This window comes from Vulpes lagopus, chromosome 1 (assembly GCF_018345385.1).
Source record: "Vulpes lagopus strain Blue_001 chromosome 1, ASM1834538v1, whole genome shotgun sequence".
NCBI classification, from domain to species: Eukaryota; Metazoa; Chordata; class Mammalia; order Carnivora; family Canidae; genus Vulpes; species Vulpes lagopus.
In genome coordinates, this window is record NC_054824.1 from 33,435,550 (window position 1) to 33,443,223 (window position 7,674).

The 7,674-nt window shown below is 35.5% G+C and overlaps 1 pseudogene; it reads left to right on the forward strand.

Moving 5' to 3' along the window:
* The first annotated feature begins 6,379 nt into the window (after nt 1-6,379).
* On the forward strand, nt 6,380-7,165 carry LOC121486500 (annotated as a pseudogene).
* The last annotated feature ends 509 nt before the right edge of the window (nt 7,166-7,674 follow it).

Genomic DNA, 7,674 nt, shown 5'->3' on the forward strand with positions numbered 1-7,674 from the left:
GGCTGCTGCAGTTTCCTGACCCATTTGTTCCTAAGGTAGAGTGAACAGTGGTGAGTTAGGAGTAGGAGGCTGGTGCCCAGAGCTCCCCTGGACCTGCAACTGCATCTTCCTCAAAGAGCTCCAAACACTTCCACTGAAGTTTTAATCAAGTTTTAGGAGGAAGTAAAAATAATGCATGTTTTTATTCAGAAACCTTTATCTGGAAGTCAGAGGCTACATTTGATTACTTTGTAAAATTCATCTTAGAAGGTGATTTAAATTCTTAAGATTCATCTGCTTTCAAATCTGGAGATATTCTGATATATGTGCAGTTTTCATGAGTGGCACTGGTAGTTTACAAGTAATTGTTTAGGCATTATTGCTTAGGGATTTTTTAAGTCACTTTTTCCTTTCTAATCAGTAATGACAACAATTATACCAGAACTAAGTTACAATTGGATATATTCCAACAACATGTTGTTTGCGGGTTAACATGAAAATAGATAAATTATTAGCTAATTTTCTGAATTGTTTAATTCACTAAAATTATTAGCTAATTAAGTGAAAACACTTAAACGTGTTTTTTTAATTAACTTGAAAAATCCTAGCAAGCTATATTCCTGCTCATAAACTTAGATACTGAGTAATTAGCTTTTGATTTTAAGATGCTTTCTTTTCCTCTGGTTATCACTTTTTACTGTCTGTGTCATAATTTCTATTTTTTAAAAATTTTTATTTATTTATGATAGTCACAGAGAGAGAGAGAGGGGCAGAGACACAGGCAGAGGGAGAAGCAGGCTCCATGCACTGGGAGCCTGATGTGGGATTCGATCCCGGGTCTCCAGGATCGCGCCCTGGGCCAAAGGCAGGCGCCAAACCGCTGCGCCACCCAGGGATCCATAATTTCTATTTTGAAATGCACTGTGTCCGCGCAACTTCTTCCACTTTTATTTTAAATGATTGTGAATGCAACATTTAAGACTTTCTTTTTACATTCTCAGGTTTAGGAGCTTTCCTGCCCTAAACTTGTGAGATATACGGGAATGAAGAACTAAGATAAGTATCCAAATCATGTTTCTATTTTTCTATGTCTCTGTTTTGTGGCTATTTCACATCAGAATATTTTTTCCTCAGCTCACGTATAGTCTTCTCCATTTTTCTCTGTATTAATCTCTGTGCATTTTCTATCAGTTTATAATTCATATGTTTCATTTAAGGAATTGCCTCATTTTAGAATCAAAGATACAAGAGTTTTATAATAGCTAAAATTCTAAATTTCCTTCCTCAAAATGTACTACACAATGAAAAAAAATCCAAATAGTTAAGAACTGAATTTGAGACAAACACATTGAGTGGAAACACTCATGCAAGCTTTTGTAGTTATTTTTTAGAAAGGATCACAGAGTAGTTTTATTAAGTTTAGAGAAAATTATTATTGACATATCTAAGATTAATGGTAAAGTTAAGGATAAGTGATTATTTGTATGTAAGAGACAGAGATGAAATTTTTTCTTATTTTACTATAATACAGAATACAAAATATAAGAACAAAGCTCTCTGTAGAATGGCTTTTATGTACTAAGAAGAAATAATGAAAGTCACTTTGACATATTACAAAATTGATATTTAAGATTCACTGCCATTTGGCTGTTATTGAGACAGATTTTTCATTTGCATTTTTAAAAATCTGAATAATGATTTTTCAAAAATCATCTTTTGCAGTTATTTATTCTTTTTCTTTAGGGCTGTATATGTACATGATCTGTATATCCATACATGTCTGTATCATGGAGAAATACTTATCCTGAACAAATGAAGCCCATGCCCAGAATAGCCTAAAGTTTAGTTTTATGCATATTAGGATTAAAAAAAATCAAATTTTTTGGTTAAGTATATAAACTAATCTCTGCATAGTCTAGAAAGAAAACTGCTTTTATAAGAGCAATATCAAGTATTTAATCAGGTTCTTTGTGGAAGAAATTTTCCTGAACAATATAGACAAGGGTGCCAGGTGGAGTTGTTATCTCATCCTTGTAATAAACTTACTTTCATAAACCAGAAGTTTTAGTCCTAAACTTGTAAAAAAAATATTTATGGTAATTATAGTTATAGCTGCTATGTGAAAATATGGATATTAACAGCAGCATTATCTAAAATGACTCTTTATTGAACTCTTTTTTTTTTTTTTTTTTTATTTATCTATGATAGTCACAGAGAGATAGAGAGAGAGGCAGAGACACAGGCAGAGGGAGAAGCAGGCTCCATGCACCGGGAGCCCGACGTGGGATTCGATCCCGGGTCTCCAGGATCGCGCCCTGGGCCAAAGGCAGGCGCCAAACCGCTGCACCACCCAGGGATCCCCTTTATTGAACTCTTTAATTAAAATCAAAACTCTTTAAAAAAATTTACTATTCTCATTATTTTTATTATTTATAGCCCATATACATATGATCTCACCTTATTATTATGGACATTTGGCTAAATTCACCACAACAATGTAATGATCTGGAATTTTATAATTTTCTGTATTTCTCCAATTAACCTCATGAGCAACTTGAATCTATCAATGAATGACACAATATTTGTTAAGTGTCCCTCTTATGTGTACAACATTCTACTTGTTTCTATAGAAAGAAAGAAACATACAACTGAGATATATATAATTATATGAATATATATAATCACAACTGGTAAGAAATGTTAAACTATGTGCTTATGATTCCAAAAATTTAGAGAAGGGAGAAATTAGACCAGCATATGAGGGAAAGGGTAGAGAGGGATTCAGTGAAGCTTTGGGAATTCAGATGGCTAGCACTGGAGTAGGTAGAAGATTGAAAAGAAAGATATTTTAGGTGGAGAGAAGAAATGCAGGAAGGACAGTGTGAGAAATTGGCCATTGTGGGACACCAGGACAAAGAAAAATGAAGTTGTTAATCCTGTGTTTACCAGAACAGCCAGATCACACAGAATGATCACAATATGGATGGATAGACACATTGCTAATGCCCCTGCCACTGCCACTGTCTCCTCTTTCCCTTTTGTGCCTAATGATGCCCTACTATGCCAGCATTATTTGGAAAGGTGCCTCCCTGTCTGTGCTGTTACTGCCATCGACACTGAAGATATTTCCTGATGGTTAGCATGGTGTGCTTGGCGCCAGTTAGCTTGGGGGAGGCCGAATAGTTGCCCCTAAAAATATCTACATCTTAATCCTGAGAACCTGTGAATGTTACCTTATATGGCAAGGTAACTTTGTAGATGTGATTATGTTAAGCACTCCGAGAAAGGGAGATTATATTGAATTATCTGGGTGGGCCATACCTGTAATCACAGGGTTTTTATAAATTGGAGGCAAATGTAGATTTGATGATAGAAGAGGAGAAGGCAATGTGATGACAATGTTGTACAGCCCTAGCTAAGTAGTGATAGCTTCCACAAGAAGCCAGAAGAGGCAAGGAACAGATTCTTTCCGTAGCTTCTAGAAAAAATCAAGATACCTTGATTTTAGACCCAGGAGGCCATTTTAGACTTATGGCCTTCAGAACTGCAGAGAATATGTGTCAGTTGTTTAAGCTATCAAGTTTGTGGTCATTTGGCACAGTAGCAACAGAAAACAAATGTACAGCTGAAGCTTCCTAATTTGCCCAAAATATATTAAAATATGGGAATAGCACAGGAACTGCCTACTTAAGTAGGTGTCTGTCATATCTAGGAGATATCTGATGTCTGAAGACAGTTAAAGAGTCTGGGGAATTATTGATATGGCCATTGAAATCACTGTGATGATGACAAGGTACTCTGCAGAGATGCCCATCAGCTGAGAAGCTGGAAATGGACCTGCAGGGCAGTAGATATATAAAATGATGACCAGGAGTTTAGAAGAGTAGCAGACAATGGATTGATTAAATGATCTAAAATGGTTATTGGCCTACTGAATGGAGGACAATGGAAGAAAGTAATCATCAGAGAAGAGGACAGTGAGGTGATACATCATTAGATTTTAGTTCAAGTGCACTTAAATAAAGATAAGTAAAAACTTTAGAAAAAAGAGGCATTTATTAAAAGAGGTGAAGGAGACGCAGACTCTGAGGATGAAGGCTACTAGTAAGGACAAGAGGAGGAAAATGGTGGAGAAAACCAAGCAAGAGTGTAATGAGTGAGAAAATTTGGACTGAGTTATGAGTGGCAAGATACTGGTATTCATAGGAGAAAAATGAAAGGATAGGAGCAGGGCAAGGAAAAGTGATGATAAGATTATGAGATGATTATTTATGGACTGAGAGCAAAAACATCAATGTCCTGAGAGAGAATATGCAGTCCAGGTGTAGGTGAGTGAGTAGTAAGACTCCCATGGATACATGGCCACATACCTACAGATTCAAACAGGGTCCTGGCTTTGGCAGCTATGTGGAGGTGTGGGTCTGTGTTCAGAGCTGTGGAATTTCATGATGTGCAAAGGGTAATTGTGCTACTGAAATGGAAATATCTTCTAATAAACTTCTTTAAGAAAACTTTCTTTTTGCTTACATTTATGAAATTATACTTAAGAATTCAATTTGCAACATCATTTGTTGTTTTCTCTATGCATAAGCCTTCTTATAATGATTTTATTTATGATTGAAAAATATGGCGTAAACTGTCTTTTGATAATATATGCCTTATTGATTCATTTGTAATAGTAATTTGTTGCTGAAACTCAAATGTCCTTGTCAGTAGAAAAATTTTAGATCTAGCTTTCCCTCTACAGAAACTGTGACTCTGGACCCCAATTGTAAGTTTGGCCCTCAGGATGAAAATACTTAACTACTTTTTATTTTATTTTATTTTATTTTTTATTTTATTTTATTTTATTATTTTATTTTATTTATTTTATTTTATTTTATTTTTTTATAATAAGGATTTCCTATGTGTGCTCCTAACAGCAGCAGTTCTGCTGTGATGCAGTTCCATACTCATGTTAAATCCAGGTATCTCCTAAAGTATTATAAGGCTTTCCTAGTCATCCTTGTCAAAGGAGTAAGCACATATATTTATGGTGCTATTAACATTCCATCAAAGTGTAGGTGTAAATACCTATACCTCCCCTGCCTTGCATTGGTTACCTCTGTTTGGATCCATAATTTTAATAGCCCATAATCATTAGCAAATGGTATGTAATCTCCAAAAATATAAAACCACATAATAAAATAGACCAATACTTTCAAATTTATTTCCATTCCTCCTCTGAGGTCGCCAAGTCTATAGATCTAAAAGCAAGAAGAGGAAAATATGATATGATTAATATAATATAGCATAAATACAAGTATGTTAATACAATTCAATGTTTAATAAATGTCTTTAGTAAAGACAAAAGTCTTTACTAAGTGGGAAGAATGTCCAGAAGAGCATGTTTTATGAGTTAATTAGAAAATATGGTAGTGGCTTACCTAATGAATCTATGAGAAATTATTCAATCGCTAAGGTGAATAGTTCCATATATATGTTCATTTTTTCCATATTTTTGGGCAACTCTTCTAGAAAGTGGTACTCATTTTATTTGTTTTAGGAGATGTTTCTACTATAAATCACTGTGTCATCTTTATGTTTGTTAAAATAACCAAGTGTCTGTTTTAAGCCCACAGATTTATTGCTAAATTATAACTCTATCCCTGTGTTTCTTATACATAAAGCACATTAAGTTTCTACATAATAGTTCTCTGTCAATCCACATTAGAAGGCTCACTATTGTGTGAAACTTTAGGATGATTATAATACCTGATAAAGTAATCCACAGAAGTGGAGTGTGAACTTTGATTTGTTTCTATCATTTTACTAGATGCTGTAGACACGAAGTCCCATCACTCAACATCTAGATACCCATCTTACCCTATGTCAATAAGTTTGTCATACAAGATCAACTACTTGGTAGGGTTTTTTTTTTTTTTTTTGGAGTATTGATATATGCTACAGTGTGATTGTACCTTGAAGATATTATGCTGAAAGAGGTTAAATCACAAAATACTGCATATTACATGATTCCCTTTACACGAAAAGTCCAGAATAGGGAATTGAGGGAAAAATGGGCAAGTCACTACTAATGAGTATAAGGTTTCTTTTGGGGGTGATGAAAACAGTCAGAAATTAATTGTAGCAATGGTTGCACAATACTGTGAATGTATTAAAAACACACCACTTTAAGTAGGTGAGTTGTGTGGTGTGTAAATCATCTCCCACGAGGCTGTCTTACACGTCTATAAGTAAGATAATGGGTTGGCTTTTGAGAGGGTCAAGTGGAGTGCTTGACCGGGTGCTAATGGAAGAGATCATGAGTGAGAAGGAGAATAAAACCATTGTTTTTGTTGAAACCAAAAGAAGATGTGATGAGCTTACTAGAAAAATGAGGAGAGATGGGTAGCCCACCATGGGTATCCATGGTGACAAGAGTCAACAGGAACATGACTGGGTTCTAAATGAATTCAAACATGGAAAAGCTCCTATTCTGATTGCTACAGATGTGGCCTCCAGAGGGCTAGATGTGGAATATGTGAAATTTGTCATCAATTATGACTACCCTAACTCCTCAGAGGATTATATTCATCGAATTCGAAGAACTGCTCGCAGTACCAAAACAGCATACACTTTCTTTACACCTAATAACATAAAGCAAGTGAGCGACCTTATCTCTGTGCTTCTTGCTTTAATCAAGCAATTAATCCCAGGTTGCTTCAGTTGGTCGAAGACAGAGGTTCAGGTCGTTCCAGGGGTAGAGGAGGCATGAAGGATGACCGTCGGGACAGATACTCTGCGGGCAAAAGGGGTGGTTTTAATACCTTTAGAGACAGGGAAAATTATGACAGAGGTTACTCTCATCTGCTTAAGAGAGATTTGGGGGCAAAAACTCAGAATGGTGTTTACAGTGCTGCAAATTACACCAATGGGAGCTTTGGAAGTAATTTTGTGTCTGCTGGTATACAGACCAGTTTTAGGACTGGTAATCCAACAGGGACTTACCAGAATGGTTATGATAGCACTCAGTAATGTTCCCAATATGCACAATGGTATGAACCAACAGGCATATGCATATCCTGCTACTGCAGCTGCGCCTATGGTTGGTTATCCAATGCCAACAGGATATTCTCAATAAGACTTTAGAAGTATATGTAAATGTCTGTTTTTCATAATTGCTCTTTATATTGTGTGTTATCAGACAAGATTATTTAAGAAACATGGGAAATGCAGAAATGACTGCAGTGCAGCAGTAATTATGGTGCACTTTTCGCTATTTAAGTTGGATATTTCTCTACATTCCTGAAACAATTTTTAGGTTTCTTTTGTACTAGAAAATGCAGGCAGTGTTTTCACAAAAGTAAATGTACAGTGATTTGAAATACAATAAATGAAGGCAACGCATGGCCTTCCAATAAAAAATATTTGAAGACTGAAAAAAAAAGTATTTTACTTGAATTTAGCCAAGTTAATAAAATAGTTCCCACAAAATATTTGTGGATTCCTAAGTAGTTGGAATGATAGGATAGAGTTTATTGACCTGCTGTGGACTGAATTTTGTACCTCCCCATCCCCAACTGAATTCAAGTGTTAAAGCCCTAATCTCTAGTTATCTGCCTTTGAAGATAAAGCCTTTAGGAGATAATTAAGGTTCAATGAAGTCATAAAGGTGAGGCCCTAATTTGGTAAGATTGATGGCATTATAGGAGG